General features: G+C 45.4%; 1 protein-coding gene across 1 annotated transcript in view; it reads left to right on the forward strand.

Moving 5' to 3' along the window:
- Nucleotides 1-3858: 3858 nt before the first annotated feature.
- The window catches only part of LOC126426875 (ankyrin repeat and protein kinase domain-containing protein 1-like), a 90369-nt gene continuing 75194 nt past the window's right edge, over nt 3859-19033 (forward strand). The window contains exon 1 of the mRNA XM_050088918.1: nt 3859-3998. The gene's annotated coding sequence lies outside the window, so the exon portion shown is untranslated. The remainder of the gene's footprint in view (nt 3999-19033) is intronic.

Consider the following 19033-nt stretch of genomic DNA (forward strand, 5'->3'; position numbering starts at 1 on the left):
TGATATCCGGCAGTTCTCCCGTGTTTTTACGGAACAATCAGTACGCCGGGAAAGCTTTAAACATCACATGTCTATTACTCCTTATTGAGCGATGTGCTGACCACATTGAAATTCTAGCGGCACATTCCTGACATCTCTGCGTGATAAAGCCTTCAAACGCTGGGAGAATAGATAAGTCGGACTAGTAACAGTCGCCGGCCGGGGTGGCGGAGCGGTTCTAGGCGCTACAGCCTGGAACCGCGCGACCGCTACGGTCGCAGACTCGAATCCTGCCTCGGGCGTGGATGTGTGTGATGTCCTTAGGTTAGTTAGGTTTAAGTAGTTCTAAGTTCTAGGGGACTGATGACCCTAGAAGTTAAGTCCCATAGTGCTCGGAGCCATTTGAACCATTTTTGAGTAACAGCCTTTACGGCCACCCGCAGTGGTAACACCGGTTTCCACCAGATCGCCGAAGTTAACCGCTGGGCTAGCACTTGGATGGGTGACCATCCGGTCAGCCGAGCCCTGTTGGCAAGCGGGGTGCACTCAGCCCTTGTGAGCCCTTAGGGCTCCAGTCTCGTGAGGCGACAAAAATGGCCGCATCCATTGACGCCTGTGGGCTAAGGATGACCCAGCGGCCGGTCGGTATCGTTGTGCCTTCATGGCCTGTTCGGGTGGAGTTTAGGTTTAGCAACAGTCTTTATAGATGGTCCATACTTTCACAGAACCTTCCCAAGAAATCCAAGTTTTCCATTACCCTTGCCTAATACTGATTTCACAGGACTGGCCCATTTCATACCGCTTTTTCCTATTACCCATGATTACTTACATAGTGGGACCTGCTTAAGGTGATCTGCAATCGAGTACTAACGCGGTCACCCTCTTTCTCAGGTGGATTATTTTACACTGACCCACATTCAAGGAGAGCTGCAGTTTATTACACCAAGTGAAAATTTCTTTTTTCCAATTCTTTCTGAATTTCGTTACCATCGTCCAGTGACGATTCTTCCGTGCACACAAGAACACCGTTAGTGTGCAATATTAATAGTATTCATGGCCGTATCTGATAAATAAACTTCGCATATTGAGAACACTAGCACCCATATAGGCTTTCATATGGACGCAGTATCACTTTCGTTTCCATAGAACTTTCACCGTTCAGTATGACATTCTCTATTCTCTCGATCAAATATTAATCGGGCTAATCAGATATCTGTGAAGACACCCCGTGTGGTCGAATTTAGGTTTGCAAGAGATAAAGACCTTGTAATCTACCCCCTCCTTCCTTCTTACAACTATTGTGCACATTAGCCTTTTATGAAGATTTGAGAGGATCGAAGATTACAATAAATTTTCTGGTTTACTTATCTTTTCACGTAGAGTTGGCTCCAGTTCTTCTTGTCTAGGGGTCTGATTCTTCAAACTGAAAATGTCACATTTTAGATTCTAACGTTTGGATTGATCTAATTGTAAGTAAATTTGAATATTGCTTTCCCGGCGAGGCGTTGTCATGTTGATTAATCGGGTTTTTCTGCCGGTTATTGGCGTCTTTCGTGAACGATATTTCAACAGCGTGACTCTGGTACTGACAGCTGTATCAGGCAGCACTTAAAGAAGACTGCGAGTCCCGCTGTTGAAATATCGTTCAGGAAGGACGCCAATAACCGGCAGAAAAACCCGATTAATCAACATTAAGATTGTTGTTGCAGATTTTTTGCTGCTACGTTAATATATTTTGTCACATTTTAGTGTCTCATACAGTCTCTTGATTTTTCACGATAACGAAGCCGAAATTAGAATGTTTGGGCAAAGTACAAAAATACGTCCGATCACATCAGAGACATGCATACTACTCCCTCACTCAGCGGAAATAAGAATATTCCAAAGAGTTTACAATTTATCTTGACAAATAAATTTTTATTAGTTTCGATTATTATTTCATACATGAATGCAGAAATAAACATAATAAACAGTACTATATTGCGTAATTAATAATAAAAATTTTAAGAGTGTCAAATAATTCGTAATTTCAAATGTTTGTAAAACAAATAATTTTAATGTACATTCAGTACGGGTACTGATCGATCATAGCATCCAAAAAAAGTAATTCCTTTTCTTAAATTTTAATTTGAAATATAACATACACTATGTGATGAAAAGTATACGTTTTTCGTATTAGGTTCATTGATCTGCCACCTCCTTCTGCCATGTACTCCATATCAGCGACCTCAGTCGTCATTAGACATCGTGTGAGAGCAGAATGGAGCGCTCCACAGAACTCACGAACTTAGAATGTGGTCAGGTGACTGGGTGTCACTTGTGTTATACGTCCGTTTGCGAGTTTTTCACACTCCAAAACATCTCTAAGTCCACTGTTTCCGATGTGATAGTGAAGTGGAAACGTGAAGGCACATGTAAAGCACAAAAGCGTATAGGCCGACCTCGTCTGTTGACTGACAAAGACTGCTGGGAGTTGAAGAGGGTCGTAATGTGTAATAGCCAGAAATCTATCCAGACCAACACATAGGAATTCCCCACTGCATCAGCACACACTGGAAGTACTATGAGAGTAAGGCGAAGCCGCGCGGGATTAGCCGAGCGGTCTATGGCGCGGCAGTCATGGACTGTGCGGCTGGTCCCGGCGGAGGTTCCAATCCTCCCTCGGGCATGGGTGTGTGTGTTTGTCCTTAGGATAATTTAGGTTAAGTAGTTTGTAAGCTTACGGACTGATGACCTTAGCAGTTAAGTCCCATAAGATTTCACACACATTTGAACATCTTTTGAGTTAGGCGAACCGTGACAATAAGCCACACCTCACGACGGTAAATGCCAAACGACGCTTCGCTTGGTGTGGGGAGGGTAAATATTGGACGATTGAATAGTGGAAAAACGTTGTGTGGAGTGACGAATTACGGTACACGATGTGGCGACCCGATGGCAGGGTGTGGGTATGGCGAATGCTCGGGTGAACGTTATCTGCCAGAGTGTGCAGTGCCAACAATAAAATTCGGTGATGGTGGTAATTATCGTGTGGTCGTGTTTTTCGTGGAGGATACGTGCACCCCTTGTTGTTTTCCGTGGCACTATCGCAGAACACCTTCTTCCTTCTCACTGTTGGAGAGCAATTCGGAGATGGCGATTGCATCTTTCAGCACGATGGAGCACCTGCTCATAAACCGTGGCCTGTGGTGGAGTGATTACACGACAATAACATCCCTGTAATGGACTGGCCTGCACAGAGTACTGACCTGAACCCTATACAAACTTTTGGGATGTTTGACCGACTTACATCGATACCTCTCCTCAGTACAGCGCACTGTGAAGAATGGGCAGCCATTCCCCAGCACCTGATTGGACGTATGCATGCGAGAGTGGAAACTATCATTAAGGCTAAAGGTGGGTCAACTTCATATTCAGAGCCAGCATTACCGATGGAGGGCGCCACGAACTTGCAAGTCATTTTCAGCCAGGTGTACGGATACTTTTAATCACATAGTGTACTGTGCATAAAATTGTATGAAAGTTATCAGAAAAGCAGCCGAGATATTACTGGCCTGAGCTAAATTAGAAAAATAATACTGGTATCGACGACTACTGTCGAGGAAAAGTAATGCCAGAGGAGGATGTCGCGTTACAAGGTGCACTGTAGAATGAATTTCAGAATTCTAAGAGGGCGGAGACTACTTGTTTTTGTACCTGTTGTGTGCAATAGCGTAAGTCAGACGTGTCGTTTCTGAGGAAGGCCGAGGAAAGAACGACTCGCTCGCAAAGCAACGTTCTGCCGTAGCACTTGTCGAGTCGGTTCATTTCCCGGAAGAGAGCTCTACGGAGCGAAGGTAACGCTTCGCGCGTTCCGTCTTTTCCGGCAGTATTCGGAGAACGGGTCACGTGACGCCAGAGCTGCGGTGGCGCCGGCCACCTGTTGCTGGAACAGTTGCTGGCGAGGCGTGGCAGCTGCGAGACGACTCTCACCTCTACCACGGGCCAGGCGTGTGAGTGTGTGCGTCTGCGTACAGCAGGTAGGCGCGTATCACGTCTACTATCATCGGGCTCTTACACCCAGTTTTCTACATTTCTCTATTTTTTTCAATGATTCGCTGTACAAAAAGGCTTGACTTTGGTTTAGGGTGTTATTCTACAAGTAAAACTAAAGAAAAAAGTTCATATAAATATTGGTCCACAAATGTTGATTTACGGATTTGCGGCTAATAAAAGATTTTGCCTGAAATTTAGCAACTTCACTAATATGAAGCCATCGTAAAACTGTACGAGGTTAAAGTGAAGCAGGATTTCCATTTATTTTGTTATTATTCGTCTGGTGAATCTAATAAAACATGTCCCATTCACACGTATCTATTGTTTGTTCTACTACTTGGTTGATGGTCTTTCAGAATTGACGGGGCCAGTTCATTCATACCTTGTAGACCATTTATCCGTAGTTACCTTTCTTTATGTTTGAAAATATGATTACACAACCTTTCCATGGCGTCAGCTGCACGGTTACTCAGCTTTTGAGGTCTCCATTTGGTTGCTCTCTTCATTATACTTCCGAATTTGAGGTGTAAGCTGTTCTTGCGCCAGCAGGACTGGAAACTTTCATTCCATATATTCCAGGTTTGGAAGGACTCGTAGCCCTCTTGCATTTTACAAGCTTTTCAACTACAATCACACATTCATCAAGAGAGTACAGCACCTTGCAGTTTTTTGTGAACAGGTCAAAGATATTTCGTACAGGAGTCAATTTATCCCATATTCCTCTGTCGGACATAGTTGACTTATTATCAAGTCTTTGACAGCAACCTGAACCTTTTGTAGAGTCGTTGCAGTACAGAATATTTATAATCCTGTGCCTCCTCTGTCCATGTATTCCTGTAAATTTACCCTAAGCAGCCTTGTACCTTACACCAAAATAAAAAAAAAAAAAAATGGTTGAAATCGCTCTGAGCACTATGGGACTTAACATCTGAGGTCATCAGTCCCCTAGAACTTAGAACTACTTAAACCTAACTAAACTAAGGACATCACACACATCCATGCCCGAGGCAGGATTCGAACGTGCGACCGTAGCGGTCGCGCGGTTCTAGACTGAAGCGCCTAGAACCGCTCGGCCACACCAGCCGGCCCAGCAAAATACATCACACCAATAAAGGCTTCAATTTCAACTCTGTCTGTCTCTAGAATTAGCAGACATACATGTCACTACTTCATCCAGTATTTCATCAGTGAAAAGCAACCACCACATCTCCATTTCTGTCTTTTTATCCTTCGCCAATTCCCCTCACACCTGAAAGATGAGATAAAAATGTTATATGAAGCCCTCATACGAGGATTAGGAATGTGCTTCATCCATTATCTGTACCAAAAAATAATTTTAGTATTATTCTGATTTGTATCACTGTCATCCTTACTTTCTTCACTTTGTGTATCGTGTTCACTGCACAATTTAGTGTCTGTGTCTAAACCGCCTTCACCTCGTTCTTCTCTAGTCATTTCATTTACCAATGTATAGTTACACATGTGGATCTTCCCTCTCATCCATTGTAGCTGTCGTCTGAAAGAAAAGGTGTGATTGAGCGCGCTGAATATGAGCTAAAATTATATTTGTGTTAGAAAAAGAGGTATCGCGTTACTATGGGTCCTGCAGACCCAAACAAAACTTACCAAAAATTGCCTCCTTGCTACCGGCGCACAGTGGGGTCAAATCGCAAAAAGATGGCCAAAAGTCGAAAACGTTATAAATTCGGGTGAATGTCAGTACTCGAGGGTTTTCGGGGTCCGAAGTCATCATCATCATCATCATCATCTTGGACAGTTTCCAGCCACTGGCTGGGTCTGTCGGCAACACAAGCCTCTCCATCGTGTTCTGTCTTTCCACCATTCCCCCTCTTCCACCTTCGTCCAGTTCTCTCCTCTTCTCGTCACACATTCCTTCACTCCCTTCACCCATCTATCTCTTGGTCTTCCCCTGGGCCTCTTCCCCTCCAGTTGCAGATCAAACATCCTCTTTGGAATTCTTCCCTCATCCATTCTCTTCATGTGTCCATACCACTGCAGTCTTGATTTTTCTATCCTGTCCTGTACTGGTTCCTCCTTTAGTCTTTCCCTCACATACACATTTCGCAGCCGGCCGAAGTGGCCGTGCGGTTAAAGGCGCTGCAGTCTGGAACCGCAAGACCGCTACGGTCGCAGGTTCGAATCCTGCCTCGGGCATGGATGTTTGTGATGTCCTTAGGTTAGTTAGGTTTAACTAGTTCTAAGTTCTAGGGGACTAATGACCTCAGCAGTTGAGTCCCATAGTGCTCAGAGCCATTTGAACCACATTTCGCAATCTGTCTCGTCTTGTTACACTCAACCTGCTCCTGTGGAACTTCATTTCACTAGCTTGTATTCTACTTTTGTCGCTTTTGTGCATTACCCATGTCTCACTTCCGTATGCCAATATGGGGACAAAGTAGGTTCGGTATATAATTCCCTTGGATTTCTGTGGCACCTCCTTGCTCCAAATAAGCCCCCTAATGCATTTGAAGAACTGCCCTGCTTTTCTGCACCTTTCATTTACTTCCATTGCGTTTCCCCCCTTACTTTCAATCATGCTTCCCAGGTACTTGAAGTTCTCTACCACTTGTAGTTTTTCCCCTCCACAAGTTATATCCACATTTGGCCTATTCTTCTTCCTTGTTGTGACAATTATTTCACTTTTCTTTGCAGAGAAATGCATTCCATATTGTGCTGCCGTTGCCTCCCATACATCTAACTGCTCTTGCACCTCCTTCTCGCAATTTCCCCATAACATCAGGTCATCGGCAAAAAGCACTGCTTTCATTTTATGATCTCCAATTGCATCTGATACTTGCTGTAGGATTTCATCCATAACAATAATAAACAATAAAGGCGAAAGTGCACTTCCCTGTCGCAGCCCATTTTCCAGCTTGAACCATGCAGTACGTTCCCTCCCTACTTTCACACAACTCTCACTTCCCTCATAGATTTTTCTGACTTTTCGTGTTATCTCTTCATCTATCCCTTTTGCGTTCAGCACATCCCAGAGCCGGTCCCTACAGATACTGTCATACGCCTTCTCAATATCTAAAAAGGCCATGATTAAGTCCTTCCCGTACTCATAGCGCCTTTACTGCAGTTGCCTTACCGCAAATATGAGGTCCGTTGCTGATCTTCCCGGTCTGAAACCATACTGCTCCTCTTGCAGTCTACTTTCAATACTGCTTCTTATTCTCTTCTCCAGGATCTTTTCATAGATTTTTCCACAGTGGCATAGCAGGGTGATTCCTCTGTAGTTCTCACATCTCCTTTTATCCCCTTTCTTGAAGATCGGGACTATAATTCCTTTCTTCCAATCCTCAGGAATTCTGTTCTCCTTCCACACCACCCTCAGCACTCTGTATAGCCACTGGGTTCCTACTTCTCCTGCTGCTCGTATCATATCCACTGTTACTTCGTCCCAACCTGGTGCCTTGCCCCGTTTCATCCTCTTTATGGCTTCTTCCACTTCATTCCAAGTTAGATCATCAATTTCCCCACTATTATAACCGTCTGCTGCCTTAGGCTCTCCATCGCTGTTAGTTACCCGCTTGACGGCATTCAACAGAAGTACTCCTTCCAAATATTTTTGAGCTCATGCATTTCCTCCACAACTCTTCCATTATTATCCATGATCCTCAGGCACTCGCTTCTGTCGTTCCTCTTATTTCTTACCATGGTGTAAAGTACTTTTTTGTTCCCTTCACTGTCCTCTTCTAACATTCTTGTCCATTTTTCCATCCACTTCTTCTTCTCCGCCCTTACTATGGTCTGTGCCGCTTTCTTGCTTTCCTTATATTTTACCCTAGCTTCCTCTGTTCGGGTCTGGAACCAGTCTCTGAAGGCTCTGTTCTTTCGAAGTACTGCCTCTTTACATATGTTGTTCCACCATGGGGTTTCCTTACTTCTCCTCTTTGTGCTAGTTCTTCCGCACACAGTCTCAGCTGCCTCAACTAGAGCCCTCTTAAAATCTCCCCATTCTTCTTCCACTGTTCTCTGATCTTCCTTTGGCAGCTTCTTCCTGATCAGTGTCTGGTACTGGGTCCTCCGTTCATCCTCTTTCAGCATCCATGTCTTCAACCTTTTCTCCTGTATGTCTGTTGCCCTCCTATCTTTTTTCTCTCTCGGGGTGGCTACCAACAGCCGATGGTCACTGTCTAAGGCCTCAGATGGAATGACCTTAACATCTGTGAGGCTGCTCATCATCTGCCTATCCACTAGTACATAGTCTACTACTGAAGTTTTGGACCAGTCTCCACTGTACCAAGTTATTTTGTGGCTACTTCTCTTCTTGTACCAGGAATTTGCGATCGCCAGCCCATTCCTCTTGCAGAATTCCAGCAACAATTTTCCTTCTCTATTTCGGTTCCCCCAGCCCTCTGGTCCCATTATCTCCTCGAATCCTTTCCTGTCTGTGCCAACATGTGCATTGAGGTCCCCTATTATAATCTGATTACCTCCATTTAGCTGCTTTTGCATGTCATCTTCAAATTCCTCCTTCTCCTTTTTTGTACACCCCACCTGTGGGGCATATGCTTGGATGATTTCAATGCTTTTTCCTTTCACCCGTACTCTGGCTTTTATCATTCGATCATTGATATCTTCCACCTCCTCCTGCAGACCCTCTCTGACCACTATTGCCACTCCATTTCTTCCCCTCTCATTCCCTATCCAGTACAGTTTACATCCTTTACTTAGTGGTTTTTCACCAACTCCTCTCCACCTAGTCTCAGCAAGTCCCAAGATGTCCAATTTCCTCCTTTCCATCATTTCTACAATTTCTTCTAACTTCCCAGTTAGAGTCCTTACGTTTAAGGTGCCCAGTCGTAAACCATCTCGTAATCCTTTTCCATTGCTTGGTCGGTTTCCTTTAAATCCGTTCCGTGATCCGAGGCATGTTCCCTTTTTGAAAGCAGTTGATTTATCCACTACTGGCTTGCTAGGCCTATCGCAGCTTCACCAGAGCCCCGTTAGCCGTCACGTTTCAGGGTTCCCATAGGGCCTTCCCAGCTACCGTAGCGGTCCTGGGGCACACGAAGTCCCCGCTGTACATCGCCCCTATAGGCAGTCCCCTACTTTGTGCCGTTGCCCATATCCCACGACTTGGTCCGAAGTCAAATTTTGAAATAAAAACAGAATGGTGGATTTAGAATTAATCAATTTTATAGAGAAAATTGTGTAACACAATAAAACATACAACCGGTTGATTGAAAGTTCATAGGTCTTCATCCGAAGGATAAATTGATTCACAATCAGTTGATTGAATTTTAAATCGCTGGAACGTACTGTACTTGCTGGTATACGTGGCGCAACTAACAATGAAACTGCTTCTGGCAACGAGATCGAGTTTTCTCGAGGAAATTCGCGCGAACTTCAAATAAATGGATCGGATATTAATAATGATCGTAAAAGAACTTCAAAAAATGTTCAAATGTGTGTGAAATCTTACGGGACTTAACTGCTAAGGTCATCAGTCCCTAAGCTTACACACTACTTAACCTACATTATCCTGAGGACAAACACACACACCCATGCCCGAGGGAGGACTCGAACCTCCGCCGGGACCAGCCGCACAGTCCATGACTGCCACGCCATAGACCGCTCGGCTAATCCCGCGCGGCGTAAAAGAAGTATTCCATTGTTTTGGAAAATATAATATCTATATAGGAGGGTAGTTAGATATTTAACCTCGTTACTATTATTCATTCCAAAATATTATTTGAAAAGGGGAAGAGTATATTCATAAAAGTGAATTACGTATTACAGAACTCGAAATACAATGAATACCGCAGATAAATTCAAGGAAAAGAGCAACATTCCGCTTCGTTGATGTACGAAATTCAGCAAACTATGTTGTACGTTGCAAGAGTTAGTACCAATGACGCAGTTGCAGCTAGATGCAGTAAGTTTTAACTTTTTCCATTCAAGAATAGTTCCATCTACAGCATACGATCGGTCAGATCGTTGAACTTTGCAGAGGTTATAAACTTTTCTCCACGTGTTTAAAATTTTACGTTGTAATTTTCCGTTCATTTGGACATAAATGATTCATTTATTGCTATCGCGTTGACTATTATTACTAATATTGTATTGCAATGATTTTCTACTTACTTTCGTCAATTGATTTCATCCTGAATGGAAATCTATTGATTTTTAGAGATTTGGCGCCTATTTGAATGCAACGTTGAAATATTTGCTCCCCTCCAACTGTTCTACAGCAGCAGGTATAGGGAGAGGCTATGGGGCTGTGGCGATCGGAATTCGACCTTCGGACCCTTACCCAACCAAACCCGCGACTAGAAATTACCGTAAGGTGAACTTATTTTTTTGACTTCTGCCAGCTTTTTGGTATTTGACGCCACTGTGCGGTGGTTCTGGCAGACCCCCAGACACGTAAAATTTACTCCCAGACATTGGACCTGAACCCGCATTCAGCAATCACATTTAACAACAGTGAAAGATAAGAAGCTACACGAAATACGGCATCGGTATAGTGCTTCAAATGTAGCGACAACTAATCACCGGCATAGCCCTGGGTCTGCGAAACCCGACAGTAGCTTCCAGTTTTGTAAGACGCGAAATTATTAAGTTAAAAATACGAAAGCGCCAACAGGTAGCGAGTACTGTGTGCCCCTGTCCAGTGTCTCCTGGTGAGGGAGGCTATCTAGATGCTCGCTCCCCGCTTTGTCACCCTCCGATCTCGCGTTCTTACGTCGTGGCTGCGTTGTCACGAAGTGAGTAACACTCGCAGAAATTAAACAACGGGGCGTGTCTGTTGTTGGCGTCCTTTGAAACCGAGAACTGCTGCGGACGTACTGGCAGACGCGGCCGCGAAGTAGGTCGACCTGTAGGTACTGAGGTGTTGATTCCGCGCAGTGAGGGAGAGGCAGAGAACTTTTGCGCTGCTAAACAACTGCCACTTCGTTATGTGAACGCAGCCTTTTCCGAATTTTTCGAGAGAAATAGGCCGAGAAATGTGACTGTGTAGGCAGACGATGGCGAACAAGAAAGTCGTCGAAGCCTCGCCCCGAAACAATCGTGTTTATCGGTGCCGTTTACTTAGCTACTGTCACGCCATTACTCCAGCCAACGTGTAAACTACTATCCGGCGTGCAGAAGAGCTGTAGTACACAGAGGTGAAGACAAGCCTGCACTGGAGGAACCGAGCTTCGTCAGGCGGTCGCCACTGGCCGCCTTCGACACTTTGTGCGTCCACAACGCTCGCAATGGCACTAACAAATGCTCAAGCGTTTTTTACTTCGACATTCTGTAAAAAAAAAAAGATAATTTCCTGCCTTATTGTCTGGCTAGTTGACAACGAAACAGTTATCTTTGCCGTGTAGGATTTCACGGCCGGCGTCTTCAGTAATTAAAACTTCCGGGCTAAGAGGCCGTGGTCCAATAATACACTCCTGGAAATTGAAATAAGAACACCGTGAATTCATTGTCCCAGGAAGGGGAAACTTTATTGACACATTCCTGGGGTCAGATACATCACATGATCACACTGACAGAACCACAGGCACATAGACACAGGCAACAGAGCATGCACAATGTCGGCACTAGTACAGTGTATATCCACCTTTCGCAGCAATGCAGGCTGCTATTCTCCCATGGAGACGATCGTAGAGATGCTGGATGTAGTCCTGTGGAACGGCTTGCCATGCCATTTCCACCTGGAGCCTCAGTTGGACCAGCGTTCGTGCTGGGCGTGCAGACCGCGTGAGACTACACTTCATCCAGTCCCAAACATGCTCAATGGGGGACAGATCCGGAGATCTTGCTGGCCAGGGTAGTTGACTTACACCTTCTAGAGCACGTTGGGTGGCACGGGATACATGCGGACGTGCATTGTCCTGTTGGAACAGCAAGTTCCCTTGCCGGTCTAGGAATGGTAGAACGATGGGTTCGATGACGGTTTGGATGTACCGTGCACTATTCAGTGTCCCCTCGACGATCACCAGTGGTGTACGGCCAGTGTAGGAGATCGCTCCCCACACCATGATGCCGGGTGTTGGCCCTGTGTGCCTCGGTCGTATGCAGTCCTGATTGTGGCGCTCACCTGCACGGCGCCAAACACGCATACGACCATCATTGGCACCAAGGCAGAAGCGACTCTCATCGCTGAAGACGACACGTCTCCATTCGTCCCTCCACTCACGCCTGTCGCGACACCACTGGAGGCGGGCTGCACGATGTTGGGGCGTGAGCGGAAGACGGCCTAACGGTGTGCGGGACCGTAGCCCAGCTTCATGGAGACGGTTGCGAATGGTCCTCGCCGATACCCCAGGAGCAACAGTGTCCCTAATTTGCTGGGAAGTGGCGGTGTGGTCCCCTACGGCACTGCGTAGGATCCTACGGTCTTGGCGTGCATCCGTGCGTCGCTGCGGTCCGGTCCCAGGTCGACGGGCACGTGCACCTTCCGCCGACCACTGGCGACAACATCGATGTACTGTGGAGACCTCACGCCCCACGTGTTGAGCAATTCGTCGGTACGTCCTCCCGGCCTCCCGCATGCCCACTATACGCCCTCGCTCAAAGTCCGTCAACTGCACATACGGTTCACGTCCACGCTGTCGCGGCATGCTACTAGTGTTAAAGACTGCGATGGAGCTCCGTATGCCACGGCAAACTGGCTGACACTGACGGCGGCGGTGCACAAATGCTGCGCAGCTAGCGCCATTCGACGGCCAACACCGCGGTTCCTGGTGTGTCCGCTGTGCCGTGCGTGTGATCATTGCTTGTACAGCCCTCTCGCAGTGTCCGGAGCAAGTATGGTGGGTCTGACACACCGGTGTCAATGTGTTCTTTTTTCCATTTCCAGGAGTGTAGAAATACTTCTCCCTGACGTTTCGTTGCCAGCTGTGGGCAACATCATCTGAGGTGAGTCTACGACTGGCTGCTAGGCCGTGGAGGTCCTGTTTATATAGAGCGCGTAGAGGGCGCCACCACTCGTCACGTGTTGTCACAGTAAAACTACGAGTATCTCTGGCTGGCGTCATTACTCTCGATCGAAGGTAATCGATTGTCACATCTTTGGTACAGAGTCGATCGCCATATCTTATCTAGCTTCAAGCCTTCTTCTTTCCTGTTAAAATTATTGTGGTGTTTAAAAATCTCTGCAGCCTCTCTATACATACGTGTGTAATAATGCGATGTCTTAGCTAGCACGCTCGTCTCACTAAATTTTATTTCATGGTCACCCGTTTCAAAAACATGTTCTGCTACAGCCGATTTGTCCGTGTGTCCCAGTCGACAATTCCTTTTATGTTCAGTTAGGCGAGTATTGATACTTCTTTTTGTGGTTCCAATGTAAACCTTCCCACAACTACACGGAATCTTATAGACACCAGGAGTAGCTAGAGGGTGTCGTGCATCTTTCGCCGATCTTAAGCATTCACTAATCTTCTTGGTGGGTCTGAAGATTGTTTCAACTCTGAACTTGGCCAGCACTTTCCCCATACGGTCCTTAATATTGTGGATGAATGGAAGAAAAACTTTCCCCACCGATGGTTGTTGTTGTTGCACGTTTTCGGACATTTTTCTTCTGGGATGGGGTGCTCTATCTATCTCCTTGCCAGCGTACCCATTTTTCTGGAAAGCGGTTCGCAAGTGGTTTAGTATTATCAAGACATTGGTGGCCAGGGCTAATAAAATCTGTGAGCCAGCTTATTTGCAAGAGGAACTACGCGCTCTATATAAACAGGACCTCCACGGCCTAGCAGCCAGTCGTCGACTCACCTCAGATGATGTTGCCCGCAGCTGGCAACGAAACGTCAGGGAGAAGTATTTCTACTATTGGACCACGGCCTCTTAGCCCGGAAGTTTTAATTACTGAGTTATCTTTGCCGTTATTGGTCGTAATTTTGGATGCTGCTGGTAGTTCAAGTAATCCTCTGTACCTAACATGTTGCCACAGGTTTCAAGAATGAATCGCTTACTGCATTACTCCTGGTACACCTCACGCATAGCAGAAGTATCGCTGAAATTTCGTAATTATACTACTGGCCATTAAAATTGCTGCATCACGAAGATGACGTGCTGCAGACTCTGTCAGTCAACAGACGAGGTCGGCCTGTACGCTCTTGTGCTCTAGGTGTCCCTTGACGTTTCCACTTCACTATCACATCGGAAACAGTGGACCTAGGGATGTTTCCGAGTGTGGAAATCTTGCGTACAGACGTATGACACAAGTGACACCCAATCACCTGACCACGTTCGAAGTCCGTGAGTTCAACAGAGCGCCCCATTCTGCTCTTCTTTACGATGTCTAATGACCAATGAGGTCACTGATATGGTGTACCTGGCAGTAGGTGGCAGCTCAATGCACCTGACATGAAAAAGGTACGTATTTGGGGGTGTCCGGATACTTTTGATCACATACTGTACATGCTGATCGGTGTTAAGATCTCAGGTATCACACGCTGCAGATATTGATCCTGCGCCACCCTCATTTACTAGTAATTTTCCGAATTTTGTGTGACTCTCAATGGCATTAAAAAGCGACGTTATACAGTCCGGTTTGCTGGTGTAGTGATCAGGATAACAGCTTAAATAGAGGACATGGTAGGTTCGCATCTTGTCAAGCGCACAATTTATTTTAAATCTTTAACGAAATGACTTTGGCCTTCATTGTTATTCAATCATTTGATTTAAGCGTAATTTTTTAAGTTCCATTTCTTTGTTACATAATTTTAATCATAATATCAATTTCTACGTTTGCTCCCATTTTTCCTATCATTCTTTCTCCACCTGAAATCTTTATTCATGTGTTTTAATTAATTTTATATGTTAACTTCGACTTAATTTCTTTTGTTTTATCACCTCATTGTTTTCGTCCACATTATTGCATTCTCTATATTTATTTTCGATTTTGCTTGAATATCGTTCTACTTAAAACTCATCTTTCATTTAAATTTCGATCTGCATCTTTTCATGCATAGTGCAGTAGGTATTTAGGTTATGTTTCAAATATTTGGATGCCGACTACCGTTCAAAACAAGGCTACATCTGATAGTAAAAATACATTTTTCACTCCACTGCCAAATATAAAGATTATTTGGTCTTTTGTTTTATACCTGATAGGTAGGAGATCTTCAGATAACTCAATATCACAATAGGCAAATATAATCATATTCATATTCACAAAACCTCCGACTGGAAAAAGAAAAAATGAAACAAATGAGTAAGTTCATACGGTTATTAAAATGATAGAGGAATGGAATTAAAAAATTATATTTGAATCAATTAATTGAGTAAAAATGATGATCAGCCGTTTCGAGAAAGATCTAAAAAGTAAAAAAAGCTTACCACACCTGACATGATTCGAACCCACAACCTCCTCTACGTGAATCTGTTAACCTATCCATTATACCACGCAAGCAGACTGCATTATGCGATTTTTTTAACGCTATTAAGTATCGTACAAAATTTCGAAATTTTTTTCGTCAATTACTCGTGAACGAGGACCTCATCAGGGTAATGTGCTACGATCCATACCCACATTACCGTATAGATAGTTTCAAAAAGTCGATAGCTCCGTTAGGAACCTCTCTTCTTAATCGCGACAATTCAGTTTCAATAATTCAAATCAGTAATTCAATTCCCCGCTCGTGTAACTAGGTTCTAGATTGACTTTAGAATTCCGAAATAAATATAAAATCTTTTCACATGTGGGTGAACCTGAAACATGAACATAACCTTTTTCCTTTGGGTATGGTTCTAAATTTCTCATGTAGCTATAAATTTCTTTATCGGAGAAAGTTCCAACATAAGCTTTTTCGCAGCAGAAATTGTGTGAAGCTTGGAAGGTAGGAGGCGAGGTACAGGTGGATATAGAGCCGTGAGGACGGGTCGTGAGTCGTGCTTGGGTAGCTCAGTCGGTAGTGTTTATTCCCGCGAAAGGCAAAGGCCCCGAGTTAGAGTCTCGGTCCGGCACACAGTTTTAATCTGCCATGAAGTTTCGGAAACTTTTTGGTTTTGCCACCACTGTGGCTGATTTGAGTACTGAATTCCTCCCATGCCGTTGTAAAATTCTCTGACACTCTTAATGCATGCAGCATACGTTACATCAACACTGTATCTCTAAGTATTTTATGGGTTAAGCTGCGTCGTAGTGTGTGGGCGAATAACTAATCAGGCAAGAACCAAGGAGCCACGCTGAAACGTCGTTCGGTACGACGTCATCTGATGTGCCAGTAAGTGTTTGGAGAGAGACAAGATACAGATACGACAGCACGTGGCAGATCAACGTGGAAATTTCACCTGCGCCAACGACAATGTTCAGCATCAATGTACAGAGTCCGAGAACGTTTTGCAATACGCTTACGACAGGTGTAAGCCGAGGGAAGTTTTAACCGTGTTGCGAAGTTGGTACGAAAGCATACAGAGCTTTACTCCATATTTGGACGTAGACGAATCCTCACGGGCAAACAAAAACGAAACAGAGCCAAAATTAGCGCAAGGAGAGCTATACGTGTTCAGCGAACTTATAAAATTAAGATTCCATTACCGACTTGACAGAAAAACCTAGGAAGTTTTGGTCTTATGTTAAGGAGTTCGCGTATGGATTGATTTGATGTGGATTGATTTGATGTGGGACTAGCATAAAACATCAATTGTGGAAAAGGTAGACGCCAGACTGAGATTCGATTGAAGAATTCTGAGGAGTGTACTCCATCAATAAAGCAGGTAGTTTACAAAACACTCGATCAACCAATACTTCAGTATCGCTTGTGAGTCTGGGATCTGTACCAGACTGGATTATGATGGGAAATAGAGGAGATCCAGACTGACTTAAGAGCGCGAAGGCGTCGGGGAGAGGCGTTTTGCCACATGGGGTGGTTTACTGTTAGGAGTGCCGAGAGCGTACTTATCTTGAGGGGTCAGCGATTGCATAGCTTCCTCTTACGTATATTTTGTGAAAAGGCCCTGAAGATAAAATCACAGATTCGAGCCCAAACGGAAGACTACCAGTAACTGATCTCCCCGCGAACTACCACTGGAAAAGAAAAATGAGGATGTTACACTAAGTGCCCTCCGCCAGCATTGTTGCGGAGTACAGACGTACACTACTGGCCATTAAAATTGCTACGCCACGAAGATGACGTGCTATAGACGTGCAATTTAACCGACAGGAAGAAGATGCTGTGATGTGTAAATGATTAGCTTTTCAGAGCATTCACACAAGGTTGGCGCCGGTGGCGACACCTACAACGTGCTGACATGAGGAAAGTTTCCAACCGATTTCTCATACACAAACAGCAGTTGACCGGCGTTGCCTGCTGAAACGTTGTTGTGACGACTCGTGTAAAGAGGAGAAATGCGTACCATCACGTTTCCGACTTTGATAAAGGTCGGATTATAGGCTATCGCGGTTGCGATTTATCGTATCGCGACATTGCTACTCGCGTTGGTCGAGATCCAATGACTGTTAGCAGAATATGGAATCGGTGGGTTCAGGAGGGTAATATGGAACGCCGTGCTGGAACCCAACGGCCTCGTATCACTAGCAGTCGAGATGACAGGCATCTGACCCTCATGGCTGTAACGAATCGTGCAGCAATGTGTCTATCCCTGAGTCGACAGATGGGGACATTTGCAAGACAACAACCATCTGCACAAACAGTTCGACGACGTTTGCAGCAGCACGGACTATCAGCTCGGAGACCATGGCTGCAGTTACCCTTGACGCTGCATCGCAGATAGGAGCGCCTGCGATGATGTACTCGACGACGAACCTGGGTGCACGAATGGCAAAACGTCATTTTTTCGGATGAATCCAGGTTCTGTTTACAGCATCACGATGGTTGCATCCGTGTTTGGCGACATCGTGGTGAACGCACATTGGAAGCGTGTATTCGTCGTCGCCATACTGGCGTATCACCCGGCGTGATGGCATGGGGTGGCGTTGGTTACACATCTAGGTTACCTCTTGTTCGCATTGACGGCACTTTGAACAGTGGACGTTTCATTTCATATGTGTTACGACCCGTGGCTCTACCCTTCATTCGATCCCTGCGAAACCCTACATTTCAGCAGGATAATGCACGACCGTGTGTTGCAGGTCCTGTACGGGCCTTTCTGGATACAGAAAATTTTCGACTGCTGCCCTGGCCAGCACATTCTCCAGATCTCTCACCAATTGAAAACGTCTGGTCAATGGTGGCCGAGCAACTGGCTCGTCACAATACGCCAGTCACTACTCTTTATGATGTGTGGTATCGTGTTGAAGCTGCATGGGCAGCTGTACCAGTACACGCCATCCGAGCTCTGTTTGACTCAATGCCCAGGCGTATCAAGGCCGTTATTACGGCCAGAGGTTGTTGTTGTTGGTACTGATTTCACAGGATCTATGCACCCAAATTGCATGAAAATGTAACCACATGTCAGTTCTAGTGTAATATATTTGTCCAATGAATACCCGTTTATCATCTGCATTTCTTCTTGGTGTAGCAATTTTAATGGCCGGTAGTGTAGACATACATGTCGGTTAGCTTCTTGTCATAAGACACTGCAGTAAACACTCTCGCCGCTAGTCTGGCAGCTGCGAGGAATGATGTTCGCACTGCGAAACAGCGCGGTTTGTCTGCAGGAAGCGGTCAACCGCCAGAGGAAGCAGCAGCGTTTCGCCAGGTCGCGGTCTGCAGACGCCGGGACTTCCCGATGGAGCTGGCGAAATGCGGCCACACCGGCCGAAACCGGCTGTCCGAGGTCGCGAGTTTGACGCAACGGCGGACGCCCGGATAGGCAAGGTGCCCCAAGTACTCTCCGTCACACACCGCACTGCGGTCTGCTTGTGAGCAGCGGGGACGTTAATTTTATTTATTTATTTTTTGAACTCCCTTCATCACAGTATTAATTTGTTGTAGTACTATATACACTCAAGAGCTAATGGAACTGGTACACCTGCCTAATAGAGTGAAAGCCCCTGCGAGCACGCAGAAGTGCCGCAACACGACGTGGCGTGGACTCGACTAACGTCTGAGGTAGTGCTGGAGGGAACTGACACCACGGA

The sequence above is a fragment of the Schistocerca serialis genome, chromosome 11 (genome assembly GCF_023864345.2).
Source record: "Schistocerca serialis cubense isolate TAMUIC-IGC-003099 chromosome 11, iqSchSeri2.2, whole genome shotgun sequence".
Taxonomy (NCBI): Eukaryota; Metazoa; Arthropoda; class Insecta; order Orthoptera; family Acrididae; genus Schistocerca; species Schistocerca serialis.